The following is a 22712-nucleotide window of genomic DNA, read 5'->3' on the forward strand; positions in this document are numbered from 1 at the left end:
GCGCCGGAGCGGGCGGGCGGAGCGGGGACGGCGGTGCCGCGCGCCTCTCCCCGGCCCTCCTCGGCGCGCGCGGCTCGTGGCGTGGGAGGGGGAGCTGCCCGGTCCCGAGAGCCGAGGCCGAGCTGGGGCTGCGAAGACCTTGTTTTTGCCTGAGGAGGGCACAGGGTTGCTTTTCAGATTTGCGTTCATATTTTCTTAAGAAAGCATATGCTCTCCAAACTGCTTTTCCATTTTCCTTATAATAAATGATGCGTGGCTGAGACTACTGAAGTGTTTTAAAAGCTGCAGGTGCCCAGGACGCTGTAAATAGTGTCAGTTTGAATGACTTTTGGGTATTTTTAAACAATTTTGTGTAGGGACCTGAAAGATGTATTTTTTAGCGAGAGATAGGAAATGAGTTTATATAGGATTTCAGCATCAGTGTTGGAGTAATCAGATTTCAGTGGTTGGTGCAGCCTTGCAAATAAATGGCCACTTGTCCTTGTGCTTGAGTCTTCAGTATTCATTTTGAGCTAGTTCTTTAGGATCAGCTGACTGCTAATTGTAATTCATAGTAGACCATGTAGAGGTTGTATTCTTAATTGATGAGCAGAGATAAAAGCTAACAGTTAACACTATACCTCTTAGCGAGTTTTCTCTGCTTCTTTGTGGATCATTCTGGTACAGTTAAACTAACCTTTGTCTAGATGAAGAGCATCACTTGGTAAAATAATGCACTAGCTTTGTTTCTACCATTAGTACATATTAGCTTATATATGGGTAATCATATGTATAATTTTTTAACCACTTAGTTTGGCTCTAAAGTTGGAAAATTAGGGACAATAATAATGGGCAATGTCGAACACTGTTTGTTTGCCAGGCCTGTGCCAGATGGTCTCCATGCTTTATCTCATTTAATCTTCCCGGATAACTTCTTGCATAAGCATAGATTGCTCAAATATCTTTGAATACACGAGTTTGATTTGAATGTGTCCAAATGTGGAATATGTACCTTAATTACTTCTGTTTCTGCTTCTGTAAAATAAGGGTGTTGGCAATATAAAATGACTCATGGAGTAAATTAATGTGTTTTTCAACTTGAAAGAAAGCTTTAAAATTGCATAGAGCTGCAATTAGTCCCTTTCTTTGGGTATTCAGTAGTTCCCAAAGCCCTGTGTCTCCTATGTATCCAAGTTCCCGTTACATCTCATTGTCACCCAAAGAACAGGCTATGCGAGGACAGAGGAAAAGGCAAATGTTGGCAAAGCCTTTATGGCTCCTTCTGAAAGGCCCTCTCTTTCCATATTCAGTTTCTAAGTGACATGCCTAATTAAGGGTTAACAAATGACAATGAAACAGGAAGAGTAATTTTCCAGTACCAAACCAAGGAAATGAAAAACTGGGTTGACTGTTACTGTGTCGATGAGTCAGACGTTCATGGGTATGTGAATGTAAAGAATGTTAGATCATCTACATTGTTGGGGTCTACCTGTTTCAGTTTGCCTTTAAATATCTTGTACATGTAATTCAGTTTCAAGTCCAGTACTTTGTGCATTAAGTTTTTAATTGGATTTAAATAAGTATTTTTGACTTCCTTAATCTGTTTATTTTGGCTATGTTTCCAAGATACAATTTAAGGGTTTATAGAGTCATAACAGTGATGAGAATGATGGTGGGGTCTAACAGTTTGCATCTTGTAGGAGTAGAAGTGTTTGAAAGGAGTGGGGAGGATGAGGGAAGTGCTTGGAAATGTGTCTTAGTTGTGATTAGAGCATATTGGACCTAACCTGTCTTCTGATTCTAGAGGGCCATCGTTGGAGAGGAAGAGATTGTGCATGCGCTGCCAGTCAGCATTTTCCTTTACCTAGAGGCGTTCTCTGTGGGGAGGGGCTGAGTGGAGAGTTGACCTCAAGTCTGGATGGATGGAAGGATGGAAGGATGGAAGAAGAAAAGGATGCACTTGTTGTTTCTGGAGTTAATGCTTCCACCCATCGTGACTAACTGATACTTGCCACCACATGCGTCTTCAGGCACTTTCCTAGGAGATATTTGATACTTATGGGCAGGTGCTAGTAGATGAAGTAAAGAGGGGAAAGAAAGGAGGGGAGGAGACGAAGCATAAGGGTACACAGCACAGCATCAGTTGGCTTTCATTTGGGCAGTTTAGGAACTGAGCCTCTGCGATGAAAATCATCCCAATAATGTTAAGTGTATGTGTTCATAAACTTTTACAAGTTATTTGTGTCCAGAAATATGGAGACTAACCCTTTAATGTGCTTTATAAACAATGAAACATGTTTAGAATACAGTACATGAAAAGTTAGTGACTTTTGCATGACAGCCGTTTCTGTGTGTTTGTCCTTGGAAACTGGAGTGACTACGATGCCAGCATTGGCTCCTGTTTGTAGGGCATGTAAGTGATGTGTTTCATCAGATTGGAAGACAAGCCCTTCTCATTCCTTACTTCAAAACTTGGCTCTCACACGGGGTGCCCTTGAAGCCGGTGTCACTCATTGCCATATCCCCACAGCCTAGAACAGAGCCTGGTGTATGGAAGGTGCTCAGTAAATATTTGTGGAATGAACAAAAATCCATTGGAATCATCTTGGCTGGTTTTTCCACTAGTGAAGATCTCACTTTACCTTTCCAGGCAGGCCCACTCAGTCTTACCCTCTGCAGAGTCCGCAGCCGGTGAGAAGCCCTTTGAATATTGCCTGTTTATACCACGTACTTTGGCATTTAATCTTTTATAGGTTTATATTGTTACATAAGTGTTTCCTATGTTATGTTTCCCCACCTAAAATATAGGCTACTCGAGGGCAGGAAATATGTATTTCTACAGTTCTGTGTTTGACAGCTTCCTTGTGCATGCAGTATAATAATATATACAGAGTAGGTTTAAATTTACTTATTGAGTGAATATTAGATACCGTGGGGGAAGCATCAGAGATGCTCACAATGTGGTCCCAGTCCTCAAGTAGGTAGTATTTTAGTTGTGCAAACATTGTGTACACGTGTGAAACAGTATGAGGATTTGGAGCTAAGTAAAACAAAGTAATACGTGTACCTAACGTTTATGTAGTACTTAAAACGTGCCAGACGCTGTCCCAGGTGCCTTTACATGTTAATCTATTTGACTCTCACAATAATCCTTTGATTGCTTTATGGAAGGCAGAAGACAGGTCTAAAAGCTGACACAAGTTTCTCAGCTGTAAAAGGTGCTGTTTTTCGAATTTCAAAGTAGCCTAAAAGATTGCAGTGACTTTGAGCTGCAGAAATACTGCTGGATTTTCTAGATAGAAGAGGTTGATAATGAAATGGGTAAGGGTGCACTGTATTTGGAAATGACTAAAGGCAAGGGGAAAAAAACTGAGTTTTGAATCTGAAAGCTGAGTGAGGATTTTAACTCTTCGTAGGTATAGAATTCTAGGACAGTCATTCACCAAGACACGGGACAATGACTGTTGAAGTTACTAATTTAGTGTCAAAAAATTTAGGTGCAATAAAATAATATTGAATGACACTTGATATCTTACTTCTTTTCTTTTTTAAGCACTTACTAAATTTAAACCCCTGGTGGTAGTAATTTAGCTGAGTGTGTTACTGAAGGGTTCCTGTGTACTTCTGTCTGTTGGCTTTGTCCATATGTGCAGTCTTGATCCACTTTTTCAGCTTGTCTCCGGCAGTAGAGAACACTGTTGGGGCCAGGAGGCCTCTTCAAACCAAGTAATATGTCTTTGGTGGAAAAAACACACAAAACTGTGCTGTTGATTTGGTGACAGACTTGGAGTGGAGTCAAACAAAATCCAGCCAGAAGAAAAATGGTATCCTCTGAGAGCCTAGTTTTGCATCTCTTGTCGGGAGCTGACAGTGTTGTTTGAGGGGTGTTGGGCATCAGCAGAATCACTGAATCTCAGTGACTCCACAGAGAGGGGAGTACATACGTCACCACACCCACGGTCCAGGATCAGAGGAGGAAGTGCCCTTGAGTGAAGCGTGGGCCACAAACCTGGTTAGCAGCTGGGCAGGACTCACGCTCTGCAGGTATGGTATTCTGTGTCACAGATCATTTCTGCTGGGCAGGAGGTCATGTCATTTATCTTGAGGGTAGCTTATAATTTGAGTCGGTGAAGCAGTGACATATGCTGCTGTCATTTTCACATCACATATTTTGGGTTGGCCTCTCAGGGGAGCAACTTGTAACTGAATATTGTCCCAAAGTTGTGTTCTGTTTAAGTATCTGAGGAAATGATTTGGAAGATTTGAGTTAAAATGATCTATATTGAAGTGTTTATCCAATTGGCATGTTAGCCTTCATCTTAATTTTAGGCTCTTCTCTGAATGGGGGAGGTTTTAGGGAAAGAGAAAATGATACACCGTTTATTTAAGCCTCTCAAGCTGGGATAGTTTAATGAAATCTCGACTCCCAGTTTTATGAATTTTAGGGTTGTCGAGCTGGGTCCTGAAAATGGTCTAGCGTGGTAGTTCTTTAAGTAGGATGCTACATCAGAATCACCCAGGGTTTATTTTAAAAGTAACAGATGTCTTAGCCTTGCCCCAGAGATTCAGATGCTTTGGAGCTGGGCCTGGGCATCTGCATTTTAGACCAGCCTCCGGTGACCTATGCCCCCCTCCCCCTGTGGGGAGAACCACCCCTGCATTTTATAGATAAGAAAATCGGGGCAAAGTCAAATGATTGCCTACAGCTGGTTTAGTGACACTAAGGTTTTAATCACCAGATAATACGTATTTCCAGAATTTTATGGCTGAAAGAAATTTTCCGGGTCATCAATTTGCTAGCTCATTTTACAGCTGAATATAAGCTGTGAAACCATGCTTGTTCACACCATTTCCAAGTAAGATATGAAGACAGAGAAATAGTGCTCTCTCAAAGCCTGTCTTCTTTCCTGGCCATGGTAAAGATCAAAACATCAGTCACCAGAATTTCTTTACATTTTTAACTGATGTTTTTCATTAATTTCAGGAAGTGTCAATTATTTGCAGTATTTTCATCATATACCACGTGATGCCCTTTTAAATTTCTTTTGAAAATATATTTAAAGCTGAAGTGAAAGATTAAAATTTTTTATTTGAATTACTTGTTTTCCAGTCTTAGCTAAAATGTAATATTGTGTGAGAATTTGCATTGCTTTGTTAGAGTTTTGTGTTTTTGAAATCTGGTTGATTTCTCATTTTTTTTTTCAGGGCATCCTACCTTGGAAATAACACAATTTGGCTTCCGTGTCGTCTTTGAGTATGAGAGAGAATCCTAGTTTCAGCATGTCCTCAATAGAAACCAAAGAACCAGGTTTGTTCCTTCAAGAAGTCTCCTAAAGCCTGTGGAGCGGCACCATTTCCAGGAGTAAATAATAATGTGTCAGATTCCTGTCAATGGACTGTATGGCAAAGGCACTGCTTAAGATATTCATGGAAGAATGATAAAAAACCGAAGAAAAGGCACATTTCAAGAAGCGACCCCAATGCCATTTAGGATTTTTGAGCAGCTGAAAGAAGATAGTTCTGAAAATATGAGTGACAAGACTCGAGCATATTTCTTTACATGTTTCTTACATTATCTTTGTTAACCCATCTGCTTTTGTGTCTAATTTTGGAGTTATTTTCCTCTACTGCAGTAGCTGGTAATCTGCTTATGGTCAGAGTTTTATTCAGTGTGGGTAGGGAAACAGTAGATATAGTAGGAGAGAGAGGAAGGTTGGCCCCCGAAACTGACTGAACAGCTGCTGCCGGGCTGGGCTGGTGCGGAATTGCTCAGCACTGCGTCGCGGTGTGCTGCTGCTTGCTCACCGTCTTGACTTTAGACCCTTCTTCCTTTATCTGCTCTCAGCCTCTGGAAGTGCCTACCTTTTGCTTGCACAGTTTTTTGGACTGAAGATCTGATGACCATATTTTTTCAGTTTAGAGATAAAATTCTGTCTTCATAAATAGACCTTTCGTATGGCTGCTCTTCTACCCTTGATCAAGAATAGGATCATTTCTATTCTTTTCCAGAGTTGCTCTTTACTATTTTTATGTTCTCGTTCAGTATTTTGTTTTCCTTTACTGGTTCTAGATGAAAATGAAGGATGATCTCTATGTTCTTTTTTCACTTGTCTAGGAGACCAGAATAACATGAGTCAGAAATTTATAGAACATTTAAACCACCTTTTAACCATTATTGTTTTAACCCTCCGTCAGACTTCTTTTTCTCAATATTGATGTCAACGTTACCTTCTCACTCTGCCCTTTCCTTTTTGGGGCAGGTAGTAAGAAGCAGGGTTTTCTCCAAACGCTGATAAGCATGGAGAGAGAAGGAGTGACAGAGAGAGAAAGCTTTTGTAATTAACAAATGAAGCAATTGGTCGTTAAGGTCATTAATGTGTATGCACACATTGTCAGTATGAAAATTAGTTTGTGGATTAGAGCTAAGATAATTAACTGACATAAGTAAATTTTGGTGTTTCAGCTCTTTTTTGCAACTAAGTTGACCTCATAAATTTTTCCTCTGTAACTTGAGGAAAGCTTTGTTCTTATGAATTGAGTTTTACCCAACAGAGAGAAACGTAAGCAAAAGAACAGATTTAAAATTTTAATTTAATAAAGTGAAATTCCAGAAACCATTTTTTTTTTAAATTATTTCTTCTCTGGTAGGCATGTTTCACTTCATCTTTTTTCCTCTCTCTCCCCTGTCTCCTTGTCACCTGGTCTCACTTTTACATTTTTCCTCATCTGTCCAGAATTTCTCGTTTGGTGTCTGTGTTTTGCCTACTTCCTGCCTTTTGCATGATTCAGCCTCCCACTGAAAATGCTTTTGCTCTCTCTGCCCTCTGTTTCCTGGGGCATGCCTCCTTCCTCATCTGCCACCTCATCTCTAGTTGTTATCTCTTGGAATTCAGCTCCCGTCGCAGCTCCTGCCTGTCTCGGCCCTCCCCTCTGACCGCTCACTTGTCCGCTTGCATTCCACTCTTGTCTCCCGTCAGTGGTGATCTCTTCTCTTCCACCTCTGCTTCAGTCTATCGGTCTGTATCGCTCACGGATCTCTCGTGTTTCCGCTAGCTCTGATCCCTTCTCTTCTCTAAATTTGGGTTGTTTTCTTCCCGTACTTTTTAGTCCTTGTGCATTTGCTCCCTGGGCTCTGTTTTGATTTTCCTTGTCCCTGAGTGGTAGGTATTACTAGATGAATTTGTTGTCAGTGTTTGCGTAGAACACAGATCCTTGCTGTGTCTTTCCTGGGTAGCCAGGATGAATCAATTATTACTAACTTTTCTTAGAACATTGAGCTTCCTGTGTTTTTGCTTCTAAGAATTAGATTGGTATTCTAGAAGACTAATATTACTTTAAAGAGAGAGTAGTCATATGATGCTGTCGTTTTAACTCTTTATTCAAGAGTTCATGACATTTGAATCCACTCCCTTGTCTTGAAAGATTAAGGAAGACATCTGCAGCAGGTTTGGGGATGGAGGTGGCTGGAGGGTGAGAAGGGAAAGGTAAATTCTAGAAAAGGACTCATAGTGAATTTCTAGAATTAGAAAGAAAACAAGCCACAAACCACATGCTTTAATATTTATTAGATAAAAGCTCCCCTAAAAGGATGAAAGTATCAGTAATTCTGTTAACCAGTTTTAGTACTAGGTCATCAGTATTTTCACATTTCCCTTTAAATTCCAAGGCCTTTATTTAATGTTTAACAAAACAGAAACTTAATCTTGTAAATATTCATTTTATTTTGAGAGACTTGATGTCTCCTTAAATATTAACCTGTGTCGTTTTGTAATCACACTGCAGCATTCTCAAAATGCCATTTACAACCAACCCTGTTAGTTCCTTTTGTGGGAAAGCATGTGCAGTTGTGTCGTTGAACGACGGGGACACATTCTGAGAAATGCATCGTTGGGCGATTTCGTCGTTGTGTGAACATCATAGAGTGCACTTACACATATCTGATAGCCTACTGCACACCTAGGCTATGTGGTACTAATATTATGGGACTGCTGTCGTATATTCCATCCGTCGTTGACTGAAACGTCATCATAAGGCGCGTGACTGTAAATTGTATTGTCTTGCCCCTCTGGATTCTGTAAAGGTAGCTTTTTGGCAAAATTTTATTCTATACTGTTGATGTCTAACATTGTCTAACGTTGTTCTTTTATTCTTGTGTATACTATGAATGTGGTGCTAGCCTGTAGTTTTCCATAATGTGTATGAACTACTGGAGGTAGACTAATGTGAGTGCAGATGTAGCTTTATCACACTTAAAAAAGAAAAACCTTATACATCACATAACGTAGTGTTTAAATAAGATTTTAAGAACAATCCTACACATTGAGGTTGATCATATTGAATATTCTTTTTGCCTGAGCTTTCCCTCGTTGTGATGGTGGTTGTTGGGTATCTTGAAGCTAAAGGAATGGCTAATGGTCTGATGGTGGTACTGTAAGGTTCGCCACCTGTGAACAGCTAGTACAAACAACATCAGAATCACAGGTAAGCTTACTAACCAGACATTTATGCAGATGTGCTAAGGACAAGACTGTTCCGGGATTACAGAGATGAACAAGGTCTGGTCCATTCTCTCTGGAAGCTAATAATTGAGTAGAGAATATTGATAAGCAAACAATTGCAGTACAACATGGCACATGATAAAATATACATAGGTAGGAGCTGTTATAGGAACAGACTAATTGAGAGAGTCAGAAATTATAGGTTAAAGTAGAGGAAGATGGGCACGGATGTCTTCCCCAGTCTTCCCCAGCAAAAAGAGGAGGATTGGCAGTAGTTAGCTAAGGGCTAATCTTCCTCAAAAAAAAAAAAAAAAAAGAAAGAAATTATAGGTTAAAAACCTAAAAATGTCATATATAATATGTATATAATGTGTGTATGTATGTGTGTATATAAATTCTGACTGAAGAACTTGCTGGTCTATCTCTTATTACTTTTGTGAATTGGGCAAGTTACTTAAAGCTTTCAGATTCGGTATCTTCACCTTGAAATGGTGATAATATCTAGTAATGTTATATGGATCAAATAAGATAGTCTATATGAGGTGCCAGTATGGCCCCTTATTCAATTATTGTTTAGAATTTGGAGAACTAAACAACCATTAGAGAACATAGTATAGGAATATACTCTTATTTTAGATAATATTGCTACTCAAAATGCTTGGAATTTCCGTTTTAAATTTGCTTTTATAATTTTTAAGAAAACTAACCTTATTAAAAACCTTATAGTCAATCCCTTCTTTCTTTTAACCAGAAGAACTTTAGCTTGATCTGTTTGCCAGATGTAGTTCTCAGTGACACTTGTCTCTTCCCATAAATCAAATCCATTCTCAGAGCATCCAAAATTTGCTACAGTTAAGCATATTTTACAAAAATATGCCAGTCTTCTGGAGTGTTCAGCCAGAATGACAACATCATTGGAGTAGGCCTCCATAATGACTGCGTTTAGGAGGGTTGGAGTAAGACTAATGGGATACAAATCTTTGGAGTGTGTTATGCAATCAGTCCTTGTGTAGTTGTAATCCCAATGCTCAGTTGTATATACTAACCTGAATATAGTTCCTGGATTATATCTATGTTTTTGTTATTTTAAAAGTTGTTTAAATTAACTTCCTTTAACAGAACCAAACTGAACGGTCTGCATTTTCTAATAATGTAGTGGAAAAAAAAGGCACAATGATTTAACATTATTTTGTTTACGGTTAATTTCTTCCTAAATTAGCAGTCTTTAAAATATGGGTCTATGTCCTAGACCATATGATAAATTAGGTCGGGTAAACTTTTCACTTGAAATAAACTTTTCGCTGCGTTGTTTGGCCTTGTTATAAAAGTCCACTAATTCACAGCGTGATTAGACTTGTCTGTTATATCACGGTTTTGTGTATTACAAGGGTTGTATTTGGGGCAATTTAAAAATATCAATATTGACACAGAACTGTCAGCCCAGAATTTTGATAATGATCAAAATAAATGCCTTGTCTAAAACCTCTTTGCTAAAGTTCATTATTTACAATCAAGAGATTTAAATAAGTTTACTTTGTATTTAATGGCTGATGTTAATTTGTATTGACATTATATTCGTGTGTAGGGAAACTGTATTTCCATGGAAAGGGAGATTTGGTGTATTAATATTCCAAAGCTTAATTTAAGCTGGTTATGATTAGAAAAGTGGCTTTTACTTGTGTTCTCTGGAAGGTTCTTGGTAGTCCTGTGAGCATGTTAACAACAGCATGTTTAATTGCCATAATGAATATCTAGTTAGCAGAGATAGAGATGTTTGGGAAATCGTGGCAGATGGTGTAGAATGAGCTGAGTGTACTGGTTTTGTCTTTCACTGCTCCCTGTTAGATTCTTTGAGAAACTGAATTTTTTTCTGGTAATGTTTTATTTTTTTCTTGGATTTTTATTTTTTATTATTGATAACAGTAACACTGTGATGGGGTCTCAGTAGGGCCAGGCTCTTGACATACATGCATTTGCTACTACTTGTGTAATTTTCTAATAAAATTTGATATTATACAATGTATTTTATGTAATATATATTCGTATACAGTCTACAGTATGTGTTTATGTTGATAAATAAGTAAGTAAATAACTGTTAGGCAGTTCTGCTGATCAAGAGGGTGTTAGGAGTATCACTATAAAAATATGAAAATTGAGGGAGGTTATTGAACTGTGCAAGGTCACAAAGGTAGTGAGACCAGGATTTTACTCTGGGTCTGATTAAATCGCATGTTTTTGATCAGTTTTCTATATTACCTTTTAAAATACTTCCCCTTGAGAAAGTAAAATTAGCTGTTTTATAAATGCCTATTATTTTGAGTTAAGGAGTATTCTCTTCTACCCTGTACACCTATTTTTTTCTAAAATAAAATAACTTTGTTCCTGATTCTGGAAGTAATGGGGCTCAGTGTTAAAAGTAATCAGTACTTAGTGGAAACACAAAACCAGGTAACATACAGAAAAGTATAAAGAGGATTGTGAAAATCACTAGTAGTTCTACCTCCCAGAGGTTAACATTTTGATTATAATCTCCCAGACTTTGGTGTATTAATACGTAAGTGTATTTTTAAAACAAAAATAGGTTTATAACATGCATGTTGTTTAATAAGTCCTTTCATTTGTTGTATATTGACCATCATTCCACATCATTATAACTTTCTATCTTCATTTTAGATTTTCTTTTTCATTATTTAGAAATAACATTTTCATTTTAGAGAAGTTTTGGATTTATAGAAAAATTGCAAAGATGGTACAGAGAATTCCCAGTTTCCCCTAGCGTTCACACGTTACGTTAGTTAAGGCTGTTTGTCACAAGTGATGAACCAATGTGGATACGTTATTATTAACTAAAGTCGATCCTTATTCAGGTTTCCTTAGCTTTCACTGCGTGTCTTTTTCTGTTTCAGGACTCTGTCCAGGATTCCAACGACATTTAGTCCTTATGTCTCCGTAGGCTCTTCTTGGCTGTGACAGTTTCTCAGACTTTCCCATTTTTTATTACCGGACAATTTTGAGGAGTACTGGTCAGATATTGTAGAATGCCCCTCCATTGGGATTTATGTGATGTTTTCTCATCGTTGAACTGGGGTTCTGTGTTCTGAGGAGGGAGCCCACGGAAGCAAAATGCCATCTGCATCACATCGTTGCAAGGATGCGTACTATCTGCATGACCTGTCAGTCTGACGGTGACCTTGACATCCTGCCTGAGGTAGAGATAGTCAGGCGTCTCTACTGCAGGCTTGCTCTGTTCTCTCCCCTTCCATCTGGGGCTCTTGGGACCGAGGGCAGTTTACACTTGATAGAGTTGCGCTCCACCTCCTTGAGGCCAGAGGCAGAGGATCTACTGAGATTATTTGGGATTCTTCTGCACGGGAGATTTATCTGTCCTCGTGTATTTATTTATTCAGTCCTTTATTTATATGAGTGTAGACTAATGGCTATTTATACTTTGAGTTAGAATCCAGTACAACTTTATCGCTCTAATTGTTTCATCTTTAGCCACTGGGTGCTCTTTCAGTTGGTTCCTGTGTCCCTTTGCTATACCCCATCATTGTGGGTTAATATCTTCATTTTTTACATAGCTGCATGGTGGTCCGTTGTAAGAATATACTGTAATAAATTTAATCCCTTGTTGATGGCAATTTAGGTATCAGATTTCTCACTGTTATAAACAATACTGTGATGAGCAGTCTTCAAAAAGTATGTTTATGAAAATATTGTTTGATAGTTCAGGAAAAATTGCTATATTAAAAGGACTGCCCATCTTTCCATATTTTATGTGATATGTGAGTCTTTCTTAAAGATATCCTCAGCAGGTTTCTGAGTGAGGATTTTCACGTCACCTAGGGAAAACAGTGGTGTGTTTATCCCTGGAGTTGCCTGTTCTTTTTTCTTCCCATGTGATCAGAGCTGGTGGCGGGGTAGCACCCGTGGCCCTGAAGAGCTGCTTGGAGATTACCCCTTGTCTTGAGACGTCCGTGCCTTCTCAGTGTGGAATCAGTTCCTGTAGACAGCAAGATGAATTTAAACTCAATTCAGAACAACAAAACAGCATTCTCAAAAAGCAAAAACTTTAGAATTGGAAGAGACCTTAGAAATCGTCTTCCATCCGTGCATTTTAGAAATAGGAAACTGTGTGCTGTTGGGGGAGACGATTAGCCTGGGATTGTGCAGCGAGCAGCAGAAGCATTCAAGAACCTGGATTTCTGCATAAGTCTTAGAGTTCCTTGTTACGTGGGTATATTTTATATCCCATACAAAGATATACAAAACTTCTTATGTTGGAAAATTTCAAACTTGTACCAAAGAAAACAAAGTAGTATAACTAATCTCCATGTCCCTGTCACTGTAGCTTTATCTATTAATTTGTGCCCAATCCTGTTTAAAACTCCCCCCCACCTTATTATTTCTAAGTATATCCCTGATACTAACTCATTTAATCTGTAAATATTTCAGTATATTCAAAAAGAAAACCTTTTTTTCAAAACACAACCACAATACCATTATACCTTAAAGACGTTTCTATGCAAGGAAATCTAGTTATAAAAACTTCCAAAGTTGGTATTCACCGTGGATTAGAATCTGGCATTACTGAAAATACAGTTGGTACAATTCCCCCGGTGGTACCAAAATCCTTGGTGTAATCACCCAGAGGTTATAGAGAGATTCTAGTGTATATCTGTCCACCATACAAAATGGCCTAGGTTATGGCTTTTATCTAAATCTCTAAATCTATTTTTGTTTTAAAAATAGACTTACGTATTAATACACCAAAGTCTGGGAGATTATAAATCAAAATGTTAACCTCTGGAAGGTAGAATTACTAGTGATTTTCACAATCCTCTTTATACTTTTCTGTATGTTACCTGGTTTTGTGTTTCCACTAAGTACTGATTACTTTTAACACGAGATTTAACAAATTGGAGTACAATTCCTAGATCAAAACTTTTTAATGGATTGTTGTAAGCTTGTTTGAAACTACATGCCAATACCAACCACGCTTGTAAATATATAAAGGCAACTATTTCTTAATGCCAGCCATTATAAATAATATATCTGTCCTTTGTTTTAAAATATCTTTCTGTATCTTATGCAGCATGAGTCCAAGTATAGAATCCTGTTTTCTTTTTTGTACTGTAATATATGTACTAAATAAATATTTCATTTTGTTAATGAATCTCCTTTCATAGTTTATTGACATTTTTTTGTGGGGTGTATTACTGTTCTCAAATAGTGAATTTAAATGGGGGTGATATTTCAAGTAATGGTTTTCTTTTTATCATTCTTTGCAATGTAGTAGATGAATTTTTTAAATATTTATAAAGATTAGCACAAAAAATCAGAAATCCATTAATTGACTAATGTCCAGGAGCATTTCAAATAATTGGTAGAGCGGTGTTGGTTTTGTTTTCCAACATAATGTTTGGGGTCCTAAGATGTTTTATAAAATCATTGTCTCCAAGTTTAATAAGAAATGATAAATCATTAAGGTGAAACTACAAAGACTTGATATGCGAAGGGCTCTTACTTATGACAGCCTTAAATTTAAGTAACTTAGTCTGGCATCAAAAGTCAACATCAGGACAATATAAATTGTGGATGGCAGATTAGTTTTGGCTTTCTCGAATGTATCTACTAGCCTTAAAATAACTGATAAAGGAAAAGCTCTGTAAAAAATTGGAAGAAAGGAAGGAAAAGGATAGAATGTAGAAAACAGTGATCCTTAACTCTGACTGCCCATTCGAATAATCTAGATAGCTTTTATTTATTTATTTTTTTAAAGATTGGCACCTGAGCTGACAACTGTTGCCAAGTTTTTTTTCCTGCTTATTTTTCTCCAAATCCCCCCAGTACGTAGTTGTATATTTTAGTTGTGGGTCCTTCTAGTTGTGGCATGTGGGATGCCGCCTCAACATGGCCTAACGAGCGGTGCCATGTCCGCGCCCAGGATCCGAACCCCGGGCTGCTGAAGCAGAGCACGCGAACTTAACCACTCGGCCACAGGGCCGGTGCCCCTCTAGACAGCTTTTAAAATGAAACACGCACCCATGCCCAGGCCAGTTAAGTTAGAATCTCTGGGAGTGGCACCCAGGCATTGGTGTTTTGAAATGCTTCCACGTAATTCTAATGATCAGCTAAGGTTGGGAACCACTGAACCAACAAGGAACGGCCTCTGCGCTCCTATTTCTTCCCTGTAGAATTTGGTAGTATTTGTGCTCCATGCTTCCCTCTCCTAGGTATTGGACTAATGTGTGTTCCACATCCTTTTTATTTATGGCTCTGTTGAGATGTGTATTTTCCTGAAGGGGGAAAAGTCACACTTGTGAATTGTGGACACATTTAAAGTATAAAACAGCTGTAATATGTATAACAGGAGAGTGCCTATGAAGTGGAATCATTTACCCAAAACTGAGAAACTCAGAATCATTGAAAAGTCAAAAAAGCAATTAGTTTCATCCAGGACATACTATGGGTGGGACACTTTTTGAGAAATGAGGCATTTACCTGCATGGAGCGTAGGGGTGAGAGAGCTGAGTCCTTACTGATAGATCCTATTGTCAGCCTTCTTTAGTTTTTCTTTCCTTTTTTAATTTAAATTTTTACTTTGCAAAAGCAATATTTACTTGTAACAAGTGAAAGTATGCAAGGATGAATAAAGAAAAGAATCTGTCACGTACATTCACAGCCCGATGTGAATTCTTCCACACCTTTTTCCATGTTCATAAAAGTATGTTTAATGACAAAACGTTTGTCAGTGTTTTTTGTTTTTTAAATAAGATCATACCCTATACATTATTCTGAAGCTTGCTTTTCATCCTTGATAATATATCCTGGATATTTCTCCAGGTCAATAGATATAGATCTAACTCTTGTTTTCAAAAAGTGAATAAAAGTTTCAAAATACCATAATTTATTCAACCTTTTCCCTGTGAATGGAGATTCAAGGTTTATTTATTAATTTTTCTTTTGGCCACAAACAATGGTGCAACGTATGTCTTTGTTTATATAACCTTAGGTACTTGTGCTTTTGTTTCTAAAGTATTCTTATAATCCATGGTTTGGTTTTGGTCAGATTTCCTAGTTTCAGGATACCTTGTCTGATAGTGAGAATTAGTTAATGTTAGTTGATTCCAGTTAATCGGCTCCTTCTGGGTATTAAGTTGGGCATTAGATAGAATCAGTGATTGTAGAAATAGATATTAATAAATCCTAGTGACCAGGACTGCCTTTCATAGGTCCTAGAATCCCTGAAGAAGAGCGCCTTACAGAAGGCCAACGGATGGGCTTCTTGGGGGTCCAGGAACCGTCTAATGTTGATTACAAAATTGCGTACAACTGTCCCTTGAATGGCTTTCATCCAATTTTCAAAGGGGCTGTTGCCCCCCCAGAAAGGTTAAAAGCTGATAACACATGTATCAGAGAGTAGTATTTATCTGCAGAACTTGGAAAGTACTTTGAGTTCCCATTGGTAGCGCATGTTTAATCATAGTGTCCTCTTTCTGTAAAGGTCTGGATTGAAATAAATTTCATTTCCAGATGACGTAAGCCTAGGAGAGATGACTAATACCATAGTCTAGATAGCAAACTCTAGATTCTGAATAATCTGAGTAGGTTGTAATAATATTCTAAAATGAGCAAGATGAAATACACTAAGGATAAACCATCTGCAGGGGTTGAGGAAGCTTGGGGTGGAGGACAGGCTCAGATGCACCTGAGATGAAAAGAGCCAGGCGTTTATTTGACCACAAGCTTATATGAGCCATCTCTGTGATGTGGCTGCTAAAAATAGGAGCTAGTTTTAGACCACATCTGATGAATTGTGTTTATGTCCGTGAACCCTTTAGGGGAGACATTAGCAAAGGAGGGAGACGAAGATAGTGTTGGGTTGAGAAGTGACGTCACGTGAGGAGCCACTAAAGGAGTTTGTTGATCTCGGGAGGGGTATGGAGAACGGTGGTAGCAGCTCTGGTGACGAGGGGACAGGGAGACTAGGAGGGCTGTGGAGAACTTGTACGTTGTCGGACGGACACACAGGTGCTCAGTAGGTGTTTGAAAGAATGAATGAGTGAAAATTACAGCCAAAAGATTTTGACTTGATTTAAACTCTGGTGAGATTTCTCCAGTAATGACTTCCTGTCGACAGAGCCCTTCAAGCATGACGATGGGTACCTGAGATAAGTCTGTAGAAGGAGTTCCTGCTCTAAGTGAAAGGTTGTACAGCAGGACTTCAAAACTCGTTTAATTGGAACTTTATATTTCTCCTTTGAGGTACTTTAATTCTAAAACAGGAGAAAACTCTAGGATAATATTGTAGGCTCTTTAAAACTTTACGAGTATTTTTGTAGAAGGAAGGCTTTTGACTCAAAGCTACATGATTGTCATTATTTCAAAGGTGCTGAAACATTAAAATATAACAGGTTTTTATCTGAAACCGCGGTGCATAAAATATTCTGTTAATATGCTGTTAACTCTGAAGTAACTAGCCTAGACTTGTGGAGTGTGACTTAAGATTTTATTTTCGTTACTTCAGAGAGGAGAAAGACTGCATTCTTTTCAAACTAGAAAACGAGAGTAAAAAAGGAAATTTCACCACTTCTTGGCCTTTTTGTGCCCTCAGGAAACAGGCACACTGCCTCCGTTAGACTACCTATTCTGAATCCTGCCTCAGATAATAACAACACAGTATGGAATTAGTGTCATTCTTTCTGATTTACAGAGGATTGCACCCAAGTTTGCATACTGACCTGTGAAAAGTTATCTCTAATATTTTTAAGTTGGTTGAAACAGCATATCCCTTATTACCCTTCAAATATTTGAAACAATATAAAAATCTTTTAGGTTATGGAGATGGATAAATACTGTCAAAATATTTCTATATAAATCTTTAAAAAAAAAACCCTTTGTCTCTTACGCTAACAGTCTTAGAACAGGTGTGGGGCTGCTGCCGCTTACGCCTCCATGGTTTCCACTCCTAACATGCTGGAGAGGCCTCGCTTAGGCTTAGGAAGGTGGGCCACCACTGGCTGGCGGCGAGAGCTGCATCCCTCATGTCTGCTGCCTGGCTTGGGGAAGGCAAGCTGACAGTGCTTAGGCTCAGTGAGAGAGCCCTCAGCCTGGGGCGGGCACATGGAGAGGACTCGATGAACATTCTAGAACTGTATCTTCTGCTCGCCCTCTTGAGCTCCTTTCTATTTTTTTCTGATTTAGCAGATACTGTCATTTGTATGTCGTGCACTATGTTGAAGATGGCATGTTGAAAACTAATTTTTTTATATCCCTACCCGCCCCCCCCATCCGAAACCTACTCTTGCTCTATCCTCCTGTCTCCTCTTTTTAATAAATGGATATCGGTCACCAGAGGTAGTACGGGAAGAAATGAACACCACAAGTTCTGGTCACGGTGTTAGAACTCTCAAGCTAGAAGTGGTCGTGTCATCCTTAATGCCCCTTCTTTCCCCTCCCCTGGAAGTCATCAGTGCTGTTGCTGCTACCTCAGAAGTCTCTCCTTTCTCATCTGGTTCACGGGTTCTTAACTGAATCCATTTCTCAAAGAGGTTCATATATGTACGTTTTTTGACAAGATGTGCATTCTTCCTAAGGAAAGGTTTTTAGGCTTTATTGTTGCCTCTCACATAGGTCAGTGACCCATAAAAGGTAAACAACTATTGGCTTAGACTCATCCCTCGCCTGTATTCTGTAGCCTGTAAACTGGCATTCTTGCCCCAGTCTCTGTGCCTCTCATCTACTCGTCACACTGTTACTCACTTAGCTTTTTTAAAAAAAATATTTTTACATTGCCGTACTATTTATACAGTTGTGTGGACTCCTGTTGCCTGCAGCAGTGGTTCTCACCCATGACCACATACGAGAATCACATGGGAAGCTTTTTTAAAAATAGTGATGCCCGGTCCCTGTCCTAGACCAATTAATTGATACTGACAAATACCAGACATCAGTATCTTGTTTTAAAGCTTCCCAGGAGATTTTAATATGTAGCCAGAGTTGAGCGCCTCAGGCCTAAAGGGTAATGGACTAATTGTTAGTGTGGCACCTAAGGGCCTCAGTGACCCAGCGCTCACCTCATCTCCTCTTGCAGAGTAGCCCGGCTCTCGCACTCTGCACACATACTTTCTGCTATTCCCAGAACATGCTCTGTTGTTTCCTGCCTCTGAGCTTTTGCCTGTACTCTTCGCTCTGCCTCAAACGCCCTTCACTATTTTTCTGCCTGGTGATTTCCATCGCAAAACCTTCCTCCAAGCCTCAGAGAGAATCGCAACCCTTACTTTTACAAACTTCTATTATAGGCCCTACGCTATGTTATAATTACTTGTGTATCTGTCTTCCACACTACACTGAACTCCTAGAAGGTAGGATCCTTATTTATTTCATTTCTCTAGTGTCTGGCACCAGGTTAAGAAGCTTCCTGAGAATCTGATGAATAAGTAAATGAGAAGGAACAAAGAGCAGCCCGGTCTGGGGAATCAGGAAGTCCGTGGGTTGGCGAAAGTGAGTAAATATGGTGTACTAGATGTGGGCAAGAAGGCTCAGCAGAAGTTTTATCCTCTACTACTACTTTTTCATACTTTTATGAAGATGAAAGATCAAAGTATATGAAGTTTCTCATCTCGGGCTAGGAAAGTGGAGACCAGCTTTGAAAATACCTGTAGACGTTGTTGAATGTTATGGAACATAATAGCATAAAGTCTGTGTCATGTTTGTCTCCTGGGACTCTCCAGAGATTTCTGAATGAGGGATGGAGAATCAGCCAATATGATGAAGGCAGCTGTTTATTTTACCCAGTGGATTATTCCTAACTTAGTAAGTGAGTTAAAGATAGCCTTATATGGACAGTTCTCCAGGATATATATTTCTAATTTTGATCTCACCCCTGGCCTTTGTGTTTTAGCTGCTGCCTATTCCTTTTCTTGGCTATTTTTAGTATTTTTTTTCTCGATATATCTCAGAATTGCCGAATACATTCTAAAGACTCGTAACTTAAATGCGATTTAATCTTCCCGTTTCTTCAGTGCCCAGGATTAATTTAAGTTAATGGTGATTTTGAAAGAGACTTCTTCAGTAAATTATCTCAGAGAGATTCTTTTGGATATTGTACTGGGGATGTTTTGGGTTGCTTATTTGCCCTTTTTCCTGAACGCTGACCCACCACTACACTTTCAGGAGAAGAGATGACTTATTTAACACTTATACAGAAACCAGTGAGTGCGAGTCCGATGGCATGATTTGGGTATACGTCGTTCTGTTCTACTGGGTATGAACAACTCAAATACCCTTTGTCTAACTGGCTGCCTATTATTTTCTAGTCTTATATCTTATAAGCTTGAATAATAAGGACAAGATTTTTCTTATTCAAAATCAAAATGTTAGTTGGATTTATTAATATGCTACACTTTTATGCTTCCATCATCTTATTTTAAAAGTTTTTTAAAAAGCCTTAAACAAATCTGGATCTAGCAAGAGCTCCTCCTTTAAAATGTGGTTTATGTGGAAGGATCTCAATTTGTAAAACTAAAAGGAATAATTTTTAGTTGCTTTTTAAGAGCACTTTTAAAAACAGATCAGAGTCAAAGAACTGGAATATGTACCCTCTCCTGGCTAGTGAGGAGACAGGAATATGATGTTAAGAAAAAGAAGAAACCGGCTGTTAGAATGAAAACGTTAAGGTCTAAAATGGGTAGTTGTCTATTATGTCACGGTCTACGATCAACCACAGCTACCCCAGTACTGTTTGTCCGCTCTTCTTGTTGTGAACCAGGACCTATGTAAGGAACTGGTCTCTGGTGTTTCTGAGAATGGCCTCTTGGATTATTATAATTACTGGGCAATTATAGTTCTTAGAGCTGAGTTGTTAATCCTTCTGATTTTTTGTTTATCGCTGCTGTTTTGAAAAATAAGCACTTACTGGAGCACTTTTTTAAATGAAATACTTAGTGCTTAAGAGGTACAGTCATGTACCATCATCAAGAGACTAGGCCGTGCCCTCCTCAAGAAACTGCCCCCTGCTGGATTCTTGTAGCCAGGAGAAATTAGAATCTCTTAGGAGTATTTCATCTCTTCCTGTGTGAGGCTGATTTTGAAGTGCTTACCCTAAAAGTGACCACTTCTAAGTTTATCTGGTTGGGAACAGGCAGCATCCATTTACAGCAAAACTACTAACAATTAGAGAATAAATTCTTGATTTCCAAATTTTCTGAGTAAATTGGTACCAAGTGTTGTGTTCTACCACGCATTTGGGCATCTACTCTTCAAACAAATCTTACAAATGCTTGGGGACTTGAGAGTGGAATAGCCACGAGAACCATGAGCCAGGAGAACATATTTGAAATTATTAATAGTAACCCTGGTGTCTCTGGGCTGTTAGGAGGTTTCTTTCGGTCTTACCCTGTAGGCTCTGTCCACCTGACAGAAGTTGGAGAGAGAAACTAAACACCCAGAACCCAAAGCAGACCCTCTCACTACCACGTACAGGTGGTTCAACCAGGAATTCCCCTTCATTGTTATTTTATACAAACTTTTTTTTTCCTTTTTCTCCCCGAAGCTCCCCGGTACATAGTTATATATTCTCATTTGTGGGTCCTTCTAGTTGTGGCATGTGGGACGCCACCTCAGCGTGGCTTGATGAGCAGTGCCATGTCCGCGCCCAGGATTCGAACTGACGAAACCCTGGGCCACCGCAGCGGAAGCGTGCGAACTTAACCGCTCGGCCACGGGGCCGGCCCCCACTGTTATTTTATATAGCTAAAATGTATATTTTTTAAAAAATCTGTTCCAGGTACTGTTCTGAGTGCTGTATGTGCATTAACTCATTTTCACAACATCCTAGGAGGTGGATTCTCGTCCTCATTTTACAGATGGGCAGAGAGAATTCTGTTAAATAACTTGCCTGTGGTCGCAGAGCTTAGTAAGCTTTGACTTGAGTGACCCCAGCTGTATGGCTGTATTCACGTACCCCCTACAGCCCTCTTTTCCTCAGAAAGTCTTACATTTCACGTTAGAAAGTGGGGTAGCCCTTACCCTAAAAAGATTGTAAGTGCTCTGGGAGCAAACTTGATTGCTTGTGAAGCAGAGTGGCTTGACATAAGTATAGTTAATCTTTGGTGCTAATGTACCAAAAGATTTTGGGAGCCAGTGGCTTATTGCCTGATTCCTAATGGTTTCCGCAGAAGTGGATGGAGGAACTGAGAAGGAGGCGTCTGGACTGGCAGCGCAGCACGCTGGGTTAGTTCAGACTCTGCCCTCCAACGTGGCATGGGCAGTCAAGTTCAATTTGTGATGGGTAAAATTTACCTTTGCATTATCTGTGAAAAAGGTTTCTAAACAAATAAATAATGCAAGATTGCAGGAAACTTTTACTTATTTCAACAGCAGAATCTTTTCAAATACTTTTAGTAGTATATATATATTTTAGTGTTATCTGTTAACTGTCTTTAGTACGTCCATCTTAAAAACAGACAGAACTCAGTTTAACATTTTGTTAATAGATTCAAGTAATAAAACTGCATTTAAAAACATTTTCTGTGTGGATATATAGCTACCTGAAGCCAAACTGGACGGGAATTAGTAGAATTTTATTAACCTACCTTTTGAATTACTGTGGCGTTAAATAAATATGTTTTTTACAAAATCTCAAATTACAGTACATTTAGGGTTTCTTGTTTTAGATTAGCCTGAATGCTTATAAATTATAAAGGTTCAGATTGTACTTAATAAACCTATGCTTATTTTCCATTTGAGGTGTATTTATTACATAAATGCTAGTACTCCTTTGTTTGACTCTGGCAGCTGGGCTGTGTCTGTCTAGCAGTCTCAAGTTTAGCATCTTATATCAGCAACACAGAACTGTTGCCCCAAGAGAACGGAGGAAACCCCCGATTTCAAAGTGGAGGAGGGAGAGTCTCTCTTCTTTTAATTGAGTGGAGGCTAATGTTGGGGCAAATGAAAACATGTCCGATCCTTGTGCTCTAGGGCAATTCTCTATGAACTCCAGACAAAGGGGAAAAAATAAAAATATATTTATCCCTACTGCATACCAAGTACTGTTCTTGGTGATATAGCTATATTCATTATGTCTGTCTCTATATTCATACATATCTATCTGTCTATCCTGCTGTGTATGCATAAACATGTGAGTTTATTTAACAAAATGTGTTTATATTTTAAGCACCACACACTGTTCTACATACTTTGTAAATATAAATTCATCTAATCTTCATAGTA

The 22712-nt window shown here is 38.8% G+C and overlaps 1 protein-coding gene across 30 annotated transcripts in view; it reads left to right on the top strand.

Moving 5' to 3' along the window:
* The window catches only part of SLC20A2 (solute carrier family 20 member 2), a 106460-nt gene that overhangs the window by 1511 nt on the left and 82237 nt on the right, over positions 1 to 22712 (top strand). For 5 of the 30 annotated variants that reach the window (XM_070598707.1, XM_070598725.1, XM_070598734.1 and 2 more), the window contains exons 2-3: positions 3908 to 4023; positions 5185 to 5287. The exons of 8 other annotated variants lie outside the window; for them this stretch is intronic. The gene's annotated coding sequence lies outside the window, so the exon portion shown is untranslated. Of the gene's footprint in view, positions 1 to 18; positions 4024 to 5184; positions 5288 to 22712 lie in introns of those variants that run through there. 17 more of the 30 variants (XM_070598708.1, XM_070598724.1, XM_070598709.1 and 14 more) reach the window with 10 other exon arrangements.

Source organism: Equus przewalskii, chromosome 28 (genome assembly GCF_037783145.1).
Source record: "Equus przewalskii isolate Varuska chromosome 28, EquPr2, whole genome shotgun sequence".
NCBI classification, from domain to species: domain Eukaryota; kingdom Metazoa; phylum Chordata; class Mammalia; order Perissodactyla; family Equidae; genus Equus; species Equus przewalskii.